The 18,804-nt window shown below is 31.7% G+C and overlaps 3 long non-coding RNA genes across 3 annotated transcripts; 1 reads left to right on the forward strand and 2 right to left on the reverse strand.

Moving 5' to 3' along the window:
- Positions 1–1,839: 1,839 nt before the first annotated feature.
- Positions 1,840–3,620, reverse strand: LOC127070003 (uncharacterized). Its single transcript, XR_007783931.1, has 3 exons — positions 3,457–3,620; positions 2,894–3,214; positions 1,840–2,783 (listed from the first exon to the last, which is right to left on the reverse strand). It is a non-coding gene; the product is annotated as an uncharacterized LOC127070003 (long non-coding RNA).
- Positions 3,621–8,096: 4,476 nt separating this feature from the next.
- Positions 8,097–16,616, forward strand: LOC127069997 (uncharacterized). The gene is made up of 3 exons (XR_007783911.1): positions 8,097–8,240; positions 8,601–8,888; positions 9,028–16,616. It is a non-coding gene; the product is annotated as an uncharacterized LOC127069997 (long non-coding RNA).
- Positions 15,615–17,471, reverse strand: LOC127069995 (uncharacterized). The gene is made up of 3 exons (XR_007783909.1): positions 17,297–17,471; positions 16,734–17,054; positions 15,615–16,624 (listed from the first exon to the last, which is right to left on the reverse strand). It is a non-coding gene; the product is annotated as an uncharacterized LOC127069995 (long non-coding RNA).
- Positions 17,472–18,804: the final 1,333 nt, after the last annotated feature.

An 18,804-nucleotide genomic window follows, 5' to 3' on the forward strand; every position in this document is an offset into this window, starting at 1 on the left:
AATTCATTTATATCATTTTAGAAAATATGCACTCGGATAGATAAAACATATTTCAGTTTTATATCGTTTAATATTGACGCAAGAATTTATTTTCATAGGATTTTTTTTCTTTTATCATGTTTTAGATAATCGCATAATTCTGTATAGATATAGATGAGCTATATTCGAGACGCTACAGTATAGATCGTATTATACAATTTCGTATATAATAATATGTTATAACTACGTTTTATAATATACGATAGAAAGTTGTATAGTCTTTGATTATTATTTTCCACTATATTTTATACTGTGCACTTCCTCTTGTGTATACTATTGTATAATATTCAACAGAAAACAAAATATAATTAGAGTTACCGGATTTAGGACATGTTTGCTCATACATTTACGCGATTTAATCGACTGATCGTATGTAGAGCCAATCGTTGTGCAGCTGTTGCATCTTCCATGATATTATACCGTGTTTGCTCTACCTATGATATTGCCTATTGACGAGTCCAATATGTCCGTTGATTTTTTTGGTTGATACTAGTTGAATTCCTGGCTTGTCGGTCAGTTGTAATAAAGATACATGATCTCTTAGAATCGAGATTCATGATTCAATGAGAACGAGAATACAAAGAGACAAACGGAGAAACAATTTGTCTTCAAGGGATACATACCGCCAATTGAACCGGTATCGTTTGTTTTCGTGATTAATCTTATTAGTTTTCGTTTTTTGATTATCATACTTTCCGCTTGCTAGAAGCGAAAGTCCGTTTCAGAGAGTTTCAAGTAGATTTGGACATGTTTTTCTGATAGAAATAAAATTCTGAATGTTGACCCAAATATTTGAATATATAGTTAGGACTCTTAGAAAGTATACTAAAAGATTAATTGAACGTTTTAAGTATCTTCGGAAGATTCTGAAGTATGTTTAACCAGAATAAAATATCAAAGAGGTTGAAATATTAAAAGGATTACTATTTTTTCATGCTAACGTGAAAATCGTTTAATTCTAATACCTGTAATGCATTAGGAAGGAGCAATTTAAAAGTACTCGAGTCTTCTCTTTGACATGTTGACATTAATTTTCGAGAAATGAGATCTATGTTGAAATGTGATTTACACGAAATATTTATTTATTATTCGTTTCCTGGAAAACAAATAAGGTCAATCGAGGAGGATTTGGCTTGTTCTGACGAGAAGAAAAGAAATGAAAAAATACAATCCTCTTTATCAAAATAAGGGAGGAGATATACGGACGCAAGCCCATAGTACCGCGCGCGTATTCCCGCCCACATGGTCTAGTGCGCATGAATGAACACATGAGCACAGGTGCATGGAGAGGGGTAACAACAAATCGTTTAAAACGCAGGTAGTTGACGATACGTATGGACGAACGCAATGTGTACTTGCATTTTCATTATATTCCAATCGAAAGGTATTTCCGCCACGTAAAAATTAACCTGCTCAAATACTTATATTTCTGAGAGACTACCAATAATCATTATTTTTACTAAATGAATATTCTGACAAACAATATGGAATATTGAACCAAACATTTCTTTTCTTTTTAATTATGTTGAATAATAATATAAACTGACGGTATAACGATGACACGGTGAGATAAACGTACACTGCATATTTAACGCATAATTTAAAAGTGTTCCCGAGCTAACACTACCATTTAAATAAAAAATTCCATAGCAACACGGATATCCCAAAATGTAGCAGTGTAATCATTTGATCCGTCCAAATCACTTACTAACTATGTGGTTCTCGCGAAGAGGAAATGCGTGAAGGAGAAGATGGTGATATTAGGAAACAAAGAAATATGACAAGAGATTTTCTTCGAATATTTGTTTTTTATTATCGTGCAATAACGGAAATGAATTCTAGGGTAACTTAAGCAACATATATATGTTTACAAGATAAGAAGGTGCTATTTGAAGAGAGTGCTTTTAAGGAAAATGGAAGTAGATGTAACTTCCTACGAAAAAATTTTTTAACAACAGAATATTTTACAATACGAATTACATAGTACGAAAATTGTAATCTCAGTAATACCAAATAATATTAGAACACCATTTTTAAGTATAACTTGAACTTACGAAAGTAGAAACATTACATATTTCGTATATGATATTACGATTATATTAAAAGAAATTAATGTTGATAATTAGAATATTTATTGTTTTTGATACTATTATTAAAATAATTTGAAATTATTAATACAAAAATTATTAATAATAATGAATTATATTATAAACAATTACAGTTTTACGTGCATATTGCAATTAAAAAAGAAAAAAATAACTGTCAATTTCGTTAGAAGATTCCAAGTTTTATGAAATAATTTTTCAAGTGCATAAAGGAAATAAAAATATAACTAAATAGTTATAGGAGAGGAGAAATTTTTCATCCTCAAACTAGAAAATTAAAATCTAGGAATCTTGGTCTTCTAACGAGACGACATGGGATTAACTTAACCAGGGGGTCATTCCTTCCGTGATTTTCGAGCTAGTAATACGCAAGTGTGTGTCATACGCGAAATAATCCCTAGCTATCATACGTGCCAAACAACAGCTTTACAAATGACAGAAACGATTGAAAAACCTTTATCACTAATCATTCTATTATTCCGTTAATATTCTTTATATTTGTATAAGATTTATTAAAAAATTCCAGTTCCACATTATAGAAATTACCGGATAATTATTCCAATTTGGGATTCATACCAATTAGCATATTTTTGGTAAATTCACTTATAAATAATAATACCTTCTTCGACTGCATATGATCTACGAAAATATTCAATAAATTATTATAAAATAAATAAATATGTTATAGACTTTATATTCCACATTACATTTTAGAATAAACAATTTATCTCATCTCTAAAATATCTTACCATTAAATAAGCACAGCGTTGACTGATTTTCCATTTAAATATAAATATAAAAAGGGAAATGTTTTCATATATTATTCTCCTTGTTGGGCTGGCATTTGTACTATCCATGTTGGAAGTATCGTCGTATGTACGGAAGAACAGGTAGTGTCAATGTATATGTGTTTCACTTCGGATGTGCATTGTAGTTTTATCTGGGGGAACGTAGATGAACTTTTTTTATCTTTTTTGGAATTACAATTCAAATATAAATCAATTCGGTTCCTTTGGATTAGATCCAAGGCTATCGGAACTGATTTCGTCTTCGGTTGGTTTAGTATATCTCTGAAACAATATAAGATTCGTAGATTAGTTAAGACTTACGGAAGCCATTCAATTGTTCATCTAATTGTAATGTCCTCAAAAATAAATTTTGTGACATCCTTTTAAGCGATAAAAAGTACCTTTTCCGAAATGCAACAAACAAAAATTTAAATAGTATTGATAACGAAAATCAGTTTCATTTCCATAATACAAAATTGAAATTTTATAATAAATCACAAACTACGGACTACTAACAAATTTACCTTATATTGATAGTATAGACAAATGACTAGGAAGATTAAGGAAATTGTTTCCACCGCCTAAATAACTTGTATAACTGATCTCTGACACGTATGAACTATGCACGAAAGAATATTTGTTATACCACACTCGCTCGCGTATTACTAGTTCGACAACCACCGGAGGAATGACTTGCTGCTTCACCACCATCCACCGAACGGCGGTATTTATACCCCGCCGTCGCTTGGGTTGTTAACCGAGCGACCACGAGGGCGCCCTCTGCGCAAGGTTATTACACTTGGCGTAGATTAATCAATATATGGAAAGAGACAAGATGGTCAAAATCTACGAGAAAATAAATTTCTATATTGATTTCTATTGATTGGATGTATCATTATCCTTTTTTTCTATTCTCTACTTTCGTTGCTTTTTTCACATCCTTCTCTTTACAGTTTCAAATTAGATATTAATTAAAGAATTCTGAAAATTGGTAAATATGTTTCTTCCAGTTTTTGCCGTTAAAATATTTATTAATAAGGATTAATTTGGTTATTAGAATAAACAAAGAATGTTCTTTGAAAATTTTTTTTGTAATATTACTTTCTGTTCCTTTTCTATTACTTAAGATAACAATCTCTTTTTTATACATCTGTGTTTTTTTATAACGCATTAGTAAAGAATATGGATTCGTAGAAAATCATTTGTCACTTTTTTTCTCCTAATGTCATCTTGATGTCTTTTACGTATTTTATGTGGAAACCATTTACGTAAGTCAATCAAAATTTCCTATTACGCGATTGAACGGCTCGAAAAGGCTTAATTGGATATGTATTGGGGCGAAATGAATTTTTCGATGAATATACATTTATCGACGGATAGATTTATTGAAGGGTCGTCCGACGTTGCAGGCGAAACATGGATAAAAGAGTCTTGAAATGAACTTGAGGGAAGTATATTTTGCAAAATGATTCAATACGTAGGGACGATCAAGAGCTTCACCGTTCTTCGGGATATTAGTGTTAGCCAGGGAACACTTTTAAATTATGCATCGAATATTTATTGTACATTTGCGTCATCATGTCAACGTTATACCGGTTTAAATAATTCTTTACATTATATTTTAAACTAATTATTAAACTGATGATCATAGTTAGTTTAAATAATAATTTCATGTAATTTAAAGAAAAGAAACGTTTAATTAAATGCTCCAAATTGATTACCATAATATTAACGATACGTACTTAAATGAAGTTGATAATATTTAATGTATACCAGTAGTAATGTAGGGATTTGAAGCAATAAATTTGCTGCATAGATCGAATTCTCATGTTAACGGTCGATTCGATTAAATGAATTAAATCCTACTTTCTACTTAATGCCTACACTGTCGTCATGAAAAATTTGTATGAATGAATAATTACGTACCAAAAAAACTTCCCTCCCCGAAAGGGATTCATGCAAAATTAAACTCTTACAAAGTAAAATGATTGCAAGGAATAGGGAGAACTAAAAGAAGAAAAAATGATTAAAAAGAGAAATGAAGGCATGTGTCTAAAACAAATGTCCTCTTTACTGTAGCATGGATCCGAAATTCTAGGAAACATTGCGAATGAATTATTCGGGATGATACCCTCGTTAATATACGAAAAATAATTAGCGGAAACAATGCACGTTCCACCAATTAGAGAGCTGACTACCGATACGCGGTAGTTGAATAGCCGTTTATTCTAAATTAAGCCGATATTCTCGTTCAAACATGTTTCTAGGAGTTTCTGAAGAGGGATGATCTAGAATACTATAAAATCTCCTAGTCAATCACGATAATGGAAATCATTTATATCATTTTAGAAAATATGCTCTCGGATAGATTAACCATATTTGAATTTTATATCGTTTAATATTGACACAAGAATTTATTTTCATAGGATCTTTTTCATTTATCATGTTTCAGACAATCGCATAATTGTACATACATATATATGATCTATATTCGAGACGCTACATTAAAGACCTTATTATATAGTTTCGTGTTTAATACTGGGATATACCCTTTTATAAGATACGATAGAAAGTTGTATAGAGTTTGATTATTATTTTACACTATATTCCACACTGTGCAATTCTTCTTCGATATGTTATTGTATAATATAGAACAGAAAAGGAAATACAATTCGAGTTACCGGATTTATGGTATGTATATTTATACATTTTTACGATTTAATCGTATGATCGTATATAGAGCCGACCGTAGTACAGCTCCTGCCTCTTCCATGATGCTATACCGTGTATGCTCTCCCTGTTGACGCTAATACTACCTATTGACGAGTCTAACATGTGGGTTGATTTTCTTGGCTGATACTAGTTGAATTGCTGGCTATTCGGTCAGTTAGTCAATTAGAATAGACATACATGATTCAAGGAGAACGAGATCGTATTAGTTTTCTTTTTGTAATTATCATACTTTCCGCTTGCTTGAAGCGAAAGTCTGTTTCAGAGAGTTTGCAAGAGATTTGACGTATTTTTCTGATAGAAATAAAATTCTGAATATACACACAAATATTGTGATAAATAAATAAAGGAATCATAAAAAATATATTAAAAGATAAATTGAACGTTTTTAATATCTTCGGATGATTTTGAAGTAGTTTAACAAATATAAAATATCAAAGAGATCGAAATTTTTTAAGGATCACTTTTTTTCAATACCACCATGTAAATCGTTTAATTCTAATAACTATGAAATATGCGATTATACAGAGCAATTTAAAGTTGCTCGAATATTCACTTCGATATATTGACATTATGATTATTGACATTATTTTCCAAGAAATTCGACTTATATCGAAATGTGACTCATCTTTATCCTCAACTTGGCCTTCTTCATCCCCTGTATCACCATTTTGTTCTCCATTTTCTTCAAAATTGATTCGCAAAACTTCCTTTTTGGAATCCTTGTGAATCGCCCTGAGATTTTCCTTATCACTCCTAATCACCCGAATGGCATTGAAATAAACATTATGATGGTACATATAATTTTCTAGCCAATTGCTGTCCAAATTAACATTAGTTCTATATTCAAAAGCACTGTCAACGTTATTATAGATCCTTACTTTCCCTTCTCGACTGCGTTGAATATTTCTGAGGGTGGAACAAGATGGAATCAAAGAGGATTCCGGAAATCTTCTTTTGAAATGTAATCTTCTTTTCTACGAAGGAATATTTCCCCATTAGAGAAAACATTCCACTTTGACCCACGATCTGTGTGTACCGTCGGACGTCTCTTCGACGAACCTTCTGAACGCAATCGATTATATCCTCTTAATGAAGCAACTTACCATCGGATCCTTTGAAGGGAGATATTTCCAAGCCTCCTACCACAGTTCGAGCTTTATAAAACAATACTACATGGGAATCAAAAAGGTTCGTCGTCATGACTATTAAAAATGTTGTCTTTCTATTTCTCTTTCTGGTTATTATCGATCACCTAACGAGCACGGTATAAAAGATGGTATTACGAGTAAGTTAGAAAGAAGAACGATGTTTCAAAAGGAAATGTCTTGCTATTGATTCCTGCACGATCATTTATGGTATTCTCTAGAAGCACTAGAAAAATTTTGAAAGACGTTGAGAATTTTGGATAATACAATATCTCAGATCTATCTGTAATTCAATGTGTGCTCTGCATGCATGAGATATATGGATATGTATTTTTTCCCCATTTTTTAAAATTGAGCCTATAATATGAATTATCCCGTCACTGTCGATGAACTGTAACGAAAAACTGAAAATTTCAAAGGAGAATTAGATACTTCTCATGCTGATCACTTCGCCGATTATACAAATTTTTATTATGGGAAAAAGAAATCGGAAAAAAATATTGTTTTTCATAAATAACATTTTTGGCCGACGTTTGACAGATGGAAATAAAAAAATTTGGGTAATAACGCTCACAAGATATTTTTGTTATGAGAAAATTTCAACAATATAATTAATTCCTTTTCATTTAATATTAACGCTTGATACGGCGCGTTGAATTACTCGAAGCAGATGCGTTTATCAAAATATGCATTTCTGTAATGTGGAACATTAGATATGGGAGTCAATAGGAAATGGCAACAGTCAGTCGAAATGAAAGAGATTGGTCCACTAACCTGTTTCCCCCCACTCGTATCTCTTAAGGAACGTTCCACCACGGAATAAGAAGTTTAGATTGACTAGTGTAAAACGCATTTAAATCGATAATGCGAAAAGGAAAATAAATATAACCAATGATTTTCTGTAAATCCATAAGCTTTGTCACTATGTAATAAGGAAAGAGAGAAGCTGGTTAACATAAATAATACAAAAAAAACAGAAGGTAATTTTACGAAACATATTTTAAAGCAATACTTCTTGCTGGATATTAATATATATTTTTAAATATTTTAAACGATGAAACTGGGAAAAATATTAATAGTCTAAAGTAAAAATATTAATAGATTATCAAAATTCTTTAGTTAATTTCTAATTGTAAATTGTAAAGAACAGAAGGTGTGAAAAAAAGAAAAGACCAGAAATAAAAAATGGAAAACAATTTGTCCAGTTAATGGAAGTATCATTGAAAATTTTGCTTACTAACTTTCGACCCACGACATTTCGGCTCTTTCTATCACATAATACATGGTATTGATTAAATGCATAGAATATAATAACTCCTTCCACCGAGCCACGCCTCAGAAATTAGCTAGTCACCCTACATTGCGGTTTGCGGAGGAAATTCTCCTGCAGAAGTCATCCTCTCAATAATTTTTGAAGGAGTAATACGCAAGTAAATGATAAAATTATCGCATATATATTTCTTACGTTTCAAAAGAAACATACAAGCAGTTCAAACAGTACTAACAATTTCTTCATTCTCACTTGTCTTTTGTTCGTTATCGATATAAAGTAAATTTATCAGTAGTCATTAGAATATAATTTATTATAAAATTTCATTTCTATTGTGGTAATGAAACTGATTTTCGTGATCAATGCCATCCTAATTATTATTTTGTTGCTTTTCGGAGAAGATACTTCATCTGACTTAAATGGGCGTAACCCAATTTACCTTTGATGGCTGCATAATTAAATGAACAATTGAACGTCTATCCTAAATCTTAACTAATTTACGAAATTTAAATTATGTCAGAGATATAAGAGACTGACAAAGGCAAAAACAACTCCAATAGCTCCGAAGTATTGCAGAGGATCAAGATTGAACGATATCTGGATTCTACGTCCAAAAAAGATATATGGATTTCAACTAAGCTTAATATGATCATTAAACATTTGACGTCCAAAATGAAACGATCTTCCATTGGTACTTCCTGTTTTTCTTCAAATCCGACGATTCGTTCTACTTGGATAGTAGAAATGTCGGAACGTCAACAAGTGTAGGAAATGGAAACGTGTACCTCTTCAGTCTTATATTTCAATGGTAAATCAAACAGTGCTGTCTTTATCGAATGTTAAGATATTTTAGAGATAATATATAATGTTTTTATTTTAAAGTATAATATGGAATATAAAATCTGTATCATAGGTATATTTTAGAATAATTTATTGAATTTTTACAGAGATTTTATCATGGCGACGAGAATATTTCTATTGATAAGCTTCATTGAAGCATATTGAAGAAGAAGAGTGTTTCAAGAGGCAGTTGAAAATTATAGCAAAGGAAGGAACAATGTTAGCTATTGTTCATGTATGCTTTATGTGATTGTGAATACCTAGGAAGAGGAAAAAGAAGAAAATACGAACGTGCTTGATGATGAAGTTTCGAAAGACCAATATGTTGCTGTTTTATAAAGCTTGGAACAAGGGTACGAAGAAATTGGAGGGATTTATCTTCTTTAAAGCATCTAACCGTGAGCAGATTTAGCTAGAGGGTATATTCGAGTGTGCTCAAAAAGATTTGTCGATGAGGCGTCCGACGGTCCACGCGGGGTTAGGATCACAGGGGAATTATAATGAAACTGAGGGACGTTTATCATACAAAATGATTGAACAGACAGGGACGATCAAAAGGTTCATCTTTTTTCAAAGTAATACCATTAGCAGGGGAATACTTTTAAATTATACGTGAAATAGAAAGTCCACGTCACTTCATTGTTATTCCATCGATTTAAATTAAATAACCATTCGATATAATTAGAAAGGGAGAAGTATTGAATTCTATATTTCAAACTGTTTTCCGTAATATTCACGACATATACATAAAAAATAGTCGTAATACTTAATTAGAGTTTTTCTTAAATATTGATATTTGGATGAAATAATTTGGTGCGTAACGTTAATTATCCATTTAGTATGTTATGAAAGGAATTTCGTGATAGTGGATGTCCGTAATACGTTCTCCCATATTTATCGTCAAGTACGTTCGTGTAAACCTTTCTCTATTATCTCTCTCCATGTACGTGTGCTCTTTTGCGCGTCTATCGGCATCGGGTCGAGTGGTTTGCATTGAATGTGCGTGTGTACGTAGAACTCCTGCCTTATTTTGATAATAAGGAAGGTATTTTTTCATTTGTTTTCCTGTCATCAAACCAAGCAAACAATAGGAGATTGGCTGTATAATTCAATGACCTATTTAGATTCATTGTTTGATAACAAGCTTACTTATTTTGCAGAACAATAGCCTATTTTTTTAGGAACCAATTGATTTGGAACCTTATAAACGATATATTAGATAATTAGAAGTGTAATGGTATTATTGTTTTGCATTCACCAATAGGGAGTAACTTTCCGGAACAATTTATCCGTTCATATTGAAGAATCATACCAGCCGTGGTATATCGATCCGCTAAAGACAAATGAAATCATACAGCTAAATAGATAATTGAATTATACCGCTAATCGTATTATCGGATTGTCTGCTTGGTTTGATGAGGGGAGAACTAATGAAAAAATACCATCCTTGTTTTCAAAATGAGTGAGGAGATTTACGCAAACACGCGCACTCTCTTCCGTCCACTTGACTGGAACACGTAAACGCGCATGTGCACGGAGAGAGGTAGTAATAAATCGTTCAATATGATGGTGCTGAACGATAGGTAGGAGAGAAGGTATTCCTCAACAAGCAAATCGTTAAATGCCGATCAATACTTGTTAACAGGGGAATTTGTAGGCATGGAGAATCATATATTTTTGCAGAAAAATCACAATTTTGTCCATTATAATTTTCCATGATGTCTGTGATAAATGTTGAATCAATTCTTTTCCAACATTATCATCGCTCGCATTATGCGTGAGGTCTTTCCGTTTTTTTGTTGGATGTAATGACTATCACTCCTATCGTTTTCTTCCCGATTTTTTTTTTTTTTTCTAAGATGTCTGTATTAATGTTTGTCTTGAAGCCAAAATTCCCCTTCGATATTACTTATAGCACGAAACTTACTCGTGTTTGGAAATTTTGCCATTCTCTTAATGAAAAAGATATGAGTAAGTAAACAGGTTGGAAGACTGAAATTGTATATTACGAAATCACGAAACGATATATACCAAAGGAATATTACGTTTCTGATTTTTTGGCTTATTAGTGTAGGGAACTATCTGTTTCACTAGAAATTTCAATACGACACGAGTTCAGCTTCGCAAATCTCCCCTCAGTTTCATGATTGCTTGTTTACTCCATCAAATATCATTGCATGGTACGAAGCGTACTCGCGTACGATTGCAGACAAGTCCTTATCGCTCTCTTTAAGTGGTTTATAGAAGCCCTCAGACCGTTGTGAACGTACTTCTTTTTCATAAAATCGACTGACATTCTTTTCGTATAACTTGGTAATTTGACCATTTCTGTTTTAACTAACTGAGTGTTTCTCTCGAAGGGGAAATACGGGAAAGAGGGGAAGGTAATATTAGGAAACCATAAATGTGACGAAAGATTTTCTCCGAATTCGTTTTTTATTATTATGGAATAGCGAAAATGCTATCTTCGATAACTTGAGCAATATGCATTTGTTTACAAGAAAAGGAAATAATATTTGGAGAAAATGTTTTCATGCAATATGGCAGTAGATATAACTTCCGACGAAAAAATTTTTTAAGAGAGATGATTTTACTATAAGAATTATATAGTATATACGTAGTACGAAAATTGATAGTGATATCATTATGAATAATAGAATACTGATAATAGAATACCATTAAGCATAAGTCAGACTTACGAAAAAAATAACAGTGCGATTTTCCTATATTAATATTCGATTAACTTCATAAGAATTAGTCGTCATAATTACAATAATTATTATTCTAATAATTAATTATATTATAAATAATTACAGTTTTATGTGATTCTTTCAATTAAAAAATAGACGAATTATTGTAAGATTCTCATTAGGAAATTCCATGATATATTACACAGATAATTTCGCATGAACATAGAGTATATATACATATAATTACATAACTATAGGAGTGGCGAAATTATTTATCCCCATGCGTTCTAGTTAGAGAATTAGATTTTAGGAAGCTTGGTCTTCTATCCAGCTAACATGTGGCTAATTAAACTAGGTTAAGTTATTCCTTCCGGGATTTGCGACCCAGTCATACGCAAGTGTGTCTCATACGCGAAATAATCCCTAGCTATCATACATGTCAAAACCAGTTTTACAAATGACAGAAACGATTGAAACACCTTTATCACTAATCATTCCATTATTCCATTAATATTCATTAAATTTGACATTATATTTGTATAAGATTTATTAAAAGATTTCATTTCCATATTATAGTACTTATCGGATAATTACTCCCATTTGGGATTCGTACCATTTAGAATATTTGAGATAAATTCACTTATAAATAATAATACTTTCTTCGACTGCATATAATCTACGAAAGTATTCTATAAATTATTATAAAATGGATAAATATGTTATAGACTTTATATTCGACATTACATTTTAGAACAAAAAATTTATCATATCTCTAAAATATCTTACCATTAAATAAACACAGCGTTGATTGTTTTTCCATTTAAAAGCAATTTTAAAAAGGAAAATGTGTTCATATAGTAATCTTATTGTTTTTCTGGTATTTGTACTATCCATGTTGTACAATCGTATCGTCGTATGTACGTAAGAATAGATAGAATCAATGTGATTGCTTTTCACTTTGGATGTGCAATGTTATATTATCTGGTGGAGCGTTGTTTTTCTTTGGAATTACAATTCAAATATAAATCAATTCGGCTCCTTTGCAATACCTCCAGGCTATCGGAACTGTTTTCGTCTTCGGTTGGTTTAGTATATCTCTGAAACAATATAAGATTCGTAGATTAGTTAAGACTTACGGAAGCCATTCTATTGTTCATCTAATTGTATTGTACTCAAAAATAAATTTTGTTACATCCTTACATGTGATATAAAGTACCTTTTCCGAAAGGCAACAAATATTAATTAAGATTGTATTGATCACGAAAATCAGTTTCATTTCCATAATACAAAATTGAAATTTTATAATAAATCACGAACTTACGATTACTAACAAATTTACCTTGTATTGATAGCTTAAACAAATGACTAGTAAGAATGAAGAAATTGCTTCAAACGCCTGAATACTTATATAACCGATCTCTGGGACGTATGAAGTATGCACGAACGAATATTTGTTTTACCACACTCGCCCGTGTATTACTAGATCGACAACTACCGAATGAATGACCTATAGCTTCATCGCCGTCCTCCGAACGGCGGTATTTATACCCCGCACAACGCTTTGGGTTGTTAACCGAGCGAAAACGATGGCACCCTCTGCACAGGGTTATTACACTTGGCGTAGATTAATCAATATATCGAAAAAACCAAAATGCTGATAAGTTACGTGGAAATGAATTTCTCTATTGATCTCTATTAATTGGGTGTATCATTATCCTTTTTCTTCTATGCTCTTCTGTCGTTTGTTTTCTCCCTTCCTTCTCTTTACAATTTGCAATTAGAAATTAATTAAAGAATTCTGAAAATTGTCAATTATGTTTCTTCCTGTTTTTGTCGTTAAAAATATTTATGAATAAGAATCGATCTGGAGCAAAGAATATTGTTTGACAATTTTTTTTGTTATATCACTTTCTGTTCTTTTTCTATTATTGAAGATAACAATCTCTTTTTTACACATCTGTGTTTTTTTATATTGCATTAGTAAAGAGTATTGATTCATACAAAATCATTTGTCACTTTTTTTTTCCTAATATCATCTTTATCTCTTCTACGTATTTTATTTGGTCACCATTTACGTAAGTCAATCAAAATTTCCTATTACGCGATTGAACGACTCGGAAAGGCTTAATTGGATATGGATTGGGGGGAAATGAATTTCTCGATGAAGATAGATTTACCGACAGATAGATTTATTGAAGGGTCGTCCGACGTTGCACGAGGAACGTCGATCATAGAGTCTTGAAATGAACCTGAGGGTGGTATATTTTGCAAAATGATTCAACACGTAGGGACGATAAAAAGCTCTACCGTTGTTCGGGAGCTCGAATTCTCATGGAAAGATTCATTCGAGGTAAATGATTTTCAAGTAATACGTTTTCCCATACTTAGCTTCAAATACGTTCATACTGAACGTATTATTATTATCTCTCTTCATCCATGTGTGTACATTCGCGCCAGCGTAGCGTTTTCAAGTGCACTTCCTCTTGGGTATATTATTGTATAATGTTGAACAGAAATGAAAATATAGTTAGAGTTACCCGATTTCGAACATGTTTGTTTATACATTTATGGGATTTAATCGTATGATCGTATGTGGAGCCAATCGTTGTGTAGCTGTTGCATCTTCCATGATATTATACCGTGTTTGCTCTACCTAAGATACTGCCTATTGACGAGTCCAATATGTCCGTTGATTTTTTTGGTTGATACTAGTTGAATTGCTGGCTTGTCGGTCAGTTGTAATAAAGATACATGATCTCTTAGAATCGAGATTCATGATTCAATGAGGACGAGAATACAAAGAGAAAAACGGAGAAACAATTTGTCTTCGAGGGATACATACCGCCAATTGAACCGGTATCGTTTGTTTTTGTGATTAATCCTATTAGTTTTCGTTTTTTGATTATCATACTTTCCGCTTGCTTGAAGCGAAGGTCCGTTCCAGAGAGTTTCAAGTAGATTTGGACATATTTTTCTGATAGAGATAAAATTCTGAATGTTGACCCAAATATTTAAATATATAGTTAGGACTCTTAGAAAGTATACTAAAAGATTAATTGAACGTTTTAAATATCTTCGGAAGATTCTGAAGTATGTTTAACAAAAATATAATATCAAAGAGGTTGAAATATTTTAAGGATTACTATTTTTCCATGCTAACGTGAAAATCGTTTAATTGTAATAACTATAATGCATTAGGAAATAGCAATTTAAAAGTACTCGAGTCTTCTCTTTGACATGTTGACATTATTTTTCGAGAAATGAGACCTATGTTGAAATGTGATTTACACGAAATATTTATTTATTATTCGTTTCCTGGAAAACAAATAAGGTCAATCGAGGAGGATTTGGCTTGTTCTGACGAGAAGAAAAGAAATGAAAAAATACAATCCTCTTTATCAAAATAAGGGAGGAGATATACGGACGCAAGCCCACAGTACCGCGCGCGTATTCCCGCCCACATGGCCTAGTGCGCATGAGTGAACACTCGAGCACTGGTGCATGGAGAGGGGTAAATAGAAATCGTTTAAGCCGAAGGTACTTGACGATACGTATGGAAGAACGCAATGCGCTCATGTATTTTCATTAAATCCCAATCGAAATGTATTTCAACTACGTAATAAATTAATTCGTCCAAATACTACAATGAAAAACCTCCGTTACTGATTATTTTTAATAACATGACCTGAATATTCTGACAAATAATTTGGAACATTGAACAATATACTTCTTCCCCCTTTAAATTATGTTGAATAATTATTTAAGCTGATGGTATAACGATGACACGATAGATGGACGTACCCTGAATGTTAAACGCATAATTTAACAGTATTCCCGAGATAACAACACCATTTCAATAGAAAACTCCAGTGAGACACGGTATTCCCAATAAGTAGCGTTTCAATCACCGCCCAAATCACTTACTAACTCTGTGGTTCTCTCGAATAGGAAATACGTGAAAGAGAAGATGATGATATTAGGAAACAAAGAAATATGACAAGAGATTTTCTCCGAATACTTGTTTTTATTATCGTGCAATAACGGAAATGAATTCTAGGGTAACTTAAGCAACATATATATGTTTACAAGATAAGAAGGTGCTATTTGAAGAGAGTGCTTTTAAGGAAAATGGAAGTAGATGTAACTTCCTACGAAAAAAATTTTAACAACCGAATATTTTACAATACGAATTACATAGTACGAAAATTGTAATATCAGTAATACCAAATAATATTAGAACATTACTTTTAAGTTCAACTTGAACTTACGAAAGAAGAAACATTACATATTTCGTATATGGTATTACGATTAAATTGATAGAAATTAATGTTTATAATTACAATATTTATTGTTTTTGATATTATTATTAAAATAATTTGAAATTATTAATACAAAAATTATTAATAATAACGAATTATATTATAAATAATTACAATTTTACGTGAATATTGCAATTAAAGAAGAGAAACTTAATTGTCAATTTCATTAGAAGATTCCAAGTTTTATGAAATAATTTTATAAGTGCAAAAAGTCATTCAAGTGCAAAAAATAAAAATATGTCTACAGGAGATGGGAAAATAAAATAAAAATATAGTTACAGGAGAGGGGAAATGTTTCATCCCCAAACTAGAAAATTAAAATCTAGGAAACTTGGTCTTCTAACGAAACGACGTGGGATTAACTTAACCAGGGGAAGTCATTCCTCCCGTGATTTTCGATCCAGTAATACGCAAGTGTGTGTCATACGCGAAATAATCCCTAGCTCTCATACGTCCGAACGACGAGCTTTATAAGCAATAAAAACCGTTGAAACACCATTATCACTAGCCATTCTATTATTCCATCAATATACTTTAAATTCAGCAGTAGCCATTTGTATAAGATTTCTTAAAAAATTTCATTTGTATATTATAGAAATTACCGGATAATTACTCCAATTTGGGTTTCATTCCATTTGGAATATTTGTGATAAATTCACTTATAACTAAAAATACTTTCTTCGACTGCATGTAATCTACGAAAATATTAATAAATTATTATAAAATATATAGATATCGTATAGATTTTATATTCCACATTACATTTTAGAATGAAAAATTAATCTTATCTCTAAAGTATCTTACCATTCAATAAACACAGCATTGATTGATTTTCCATTTAAACATAAATGTAAAAATGAAAATGTTTCCATATATTAATCTCTTTGATGGTCTGGCATTTGTACTATCCATGTAGGACGTATCGTCGTATGTACGGAGCAACAGAAAGTGTCAACGGAAATGTGTTTCACTTTGGATGTGCAATGTTTTATTATCTGGTGAAGCGTTGTTGAACTTTTTGTATCTTCTTTGGAATTTAAAATTCCAGTATAAGTGAATTCGGCTCCTTTGCAATACATCCAGGCTCTTGGAACTGCTTTCGTCCTCGGTTGGTTAAGTGTATCTCTGAAACAATATAAAATTCGTAGATTAGTTAAGACTTACGGAAGCCATTCAATTGTTCATCTAATTGTATTATCCTCAAAAATAAATTTTGTTACAACCTTTTAAGCGATATAAAGTACCTTTTCCGAAAGGCAACAAATAATAATTTAGATATTATTGATCACGAAAATCAGTTTCATTTCCATAATACAAAATTGAAATTTTATAATAAATCACGAACTAATCATTACTAACAAATTTACCTTATATTGATAGCTTATACAAATGACTAGTAAGAATGAAGAAATTGCTTCAACTGCCTGAATTGCTTATATAACTGATCTCTGGGACGTATGAAGTATGCACGAACGAATATTTGTTGTACCACACTCGCTCGCGTATTACTAGTTCGACAACCACCGAAGGAATGACTTGCAGCCGCATCGCCGTCCACCGAACGGCGGTACTTGTACCCCGCACGTCGCCAGCAGTTTCGTAATCGATCGAACACTATGGCGCTCTGCGCAGGTTTATTATACTTGATGTAGGTTAATCAATATAGCTAAAGAACCAAGATGGTCATACATTACGAGGAAATGAGTTTCTTTCGTTCCTTTTTTCCCCTCCTTCTCTTTACATTTTGATATTGGAAATCAATTATAGAATTCTGAAAATTGGCTAATATGTTTCTTCCTTTATTTGTCGTTAAAAATATTTATTTTTAAGTGTTAATTTCGAGCGAAGAATATTGTTTGACAATTTTTTTTGTAATATTACTTTCTGTTCTTTTTCTATTACTGATGATAACAATCTCTTTTTTACACATCTGCCTTTTTTTTATAACGCATTAGGAAAGAATATGGATTCATAGAAAATCATTTGTCACTTTTCTTTCCTAATATCAACTTCATCTCTTTAACATATTTTATTTGGACGCCATTTACGTAAGACAATTAAAATTTCCTATAACGCGATTGAACGACTCGGAAAGGCTTAATTGGATTTGGAAATGAATTTCTTGATGAATATTAATTTATCGACAGACAGATTTATTGATGGGTCGTCCGGCGTTTCACGCGGAACATGGATCAAAAAAACTTGAAATGCACCTGAGGGAGATATACTTTGCAAAATGATGCAACACGTAGGGACGATCAATAGCTTCGCCGTTGTTCAGGATATTAGTTTTAGCCAGGGAACACTTTTAAATTATGCGTCGAATATTCACTGTACGTTTGCGTGACCAGGTCAACGTTATACCAGTTTTAATAATTATTTAGTATAATTCATGAAAGAAGAAACGTTAAAATCATGGTTCCAAATTGGTTATCACAATATTCAAGACACGGACTTAAATAATATTCATAATATTTAACATACATCTTTAGTAATATAGGGATTTGGACCAATTAATTTGCTGCATAGCTCGTATTCTCATGTTAATGAATGTTTCGAGGTATAATGATCTGCAGGTGCATAATACGTCCTCACATACTTATCGTCAAGTATTTTCATACTGAACCTATTATTATTATCTCTCTCCAAAGACCTATGTTGAAATATGATTTATATGAATTATCTATTTATTATCCGTTTTCAGGATAATTAATAATGTGAATTGAAATTCTAGAATTATTTTCTTATATAGTATCATATAAGAATGTATGTACTTATTTTAATTTTTCTTCCTTTACTTTAAATTTATTTTTTAACCCTCACCTGTTTAATAAATTAAAACAAAAATTTGTTTAAGAAAGAGGGACGAAACATT

This window comes from Vespula vulgaris, chromosome 17, assembly GCF_905475345.1.
Source record: "Vespula vulgaris chromosome 17, iyVesVulg1.1, whole genome shotgun sequence".
Lineage (NCBI taxonomy): Eukaryota > Metazoa > Arthropoda > Insecta > Hymenoptera > Vespidae > Vespula > Vespula vulgaris.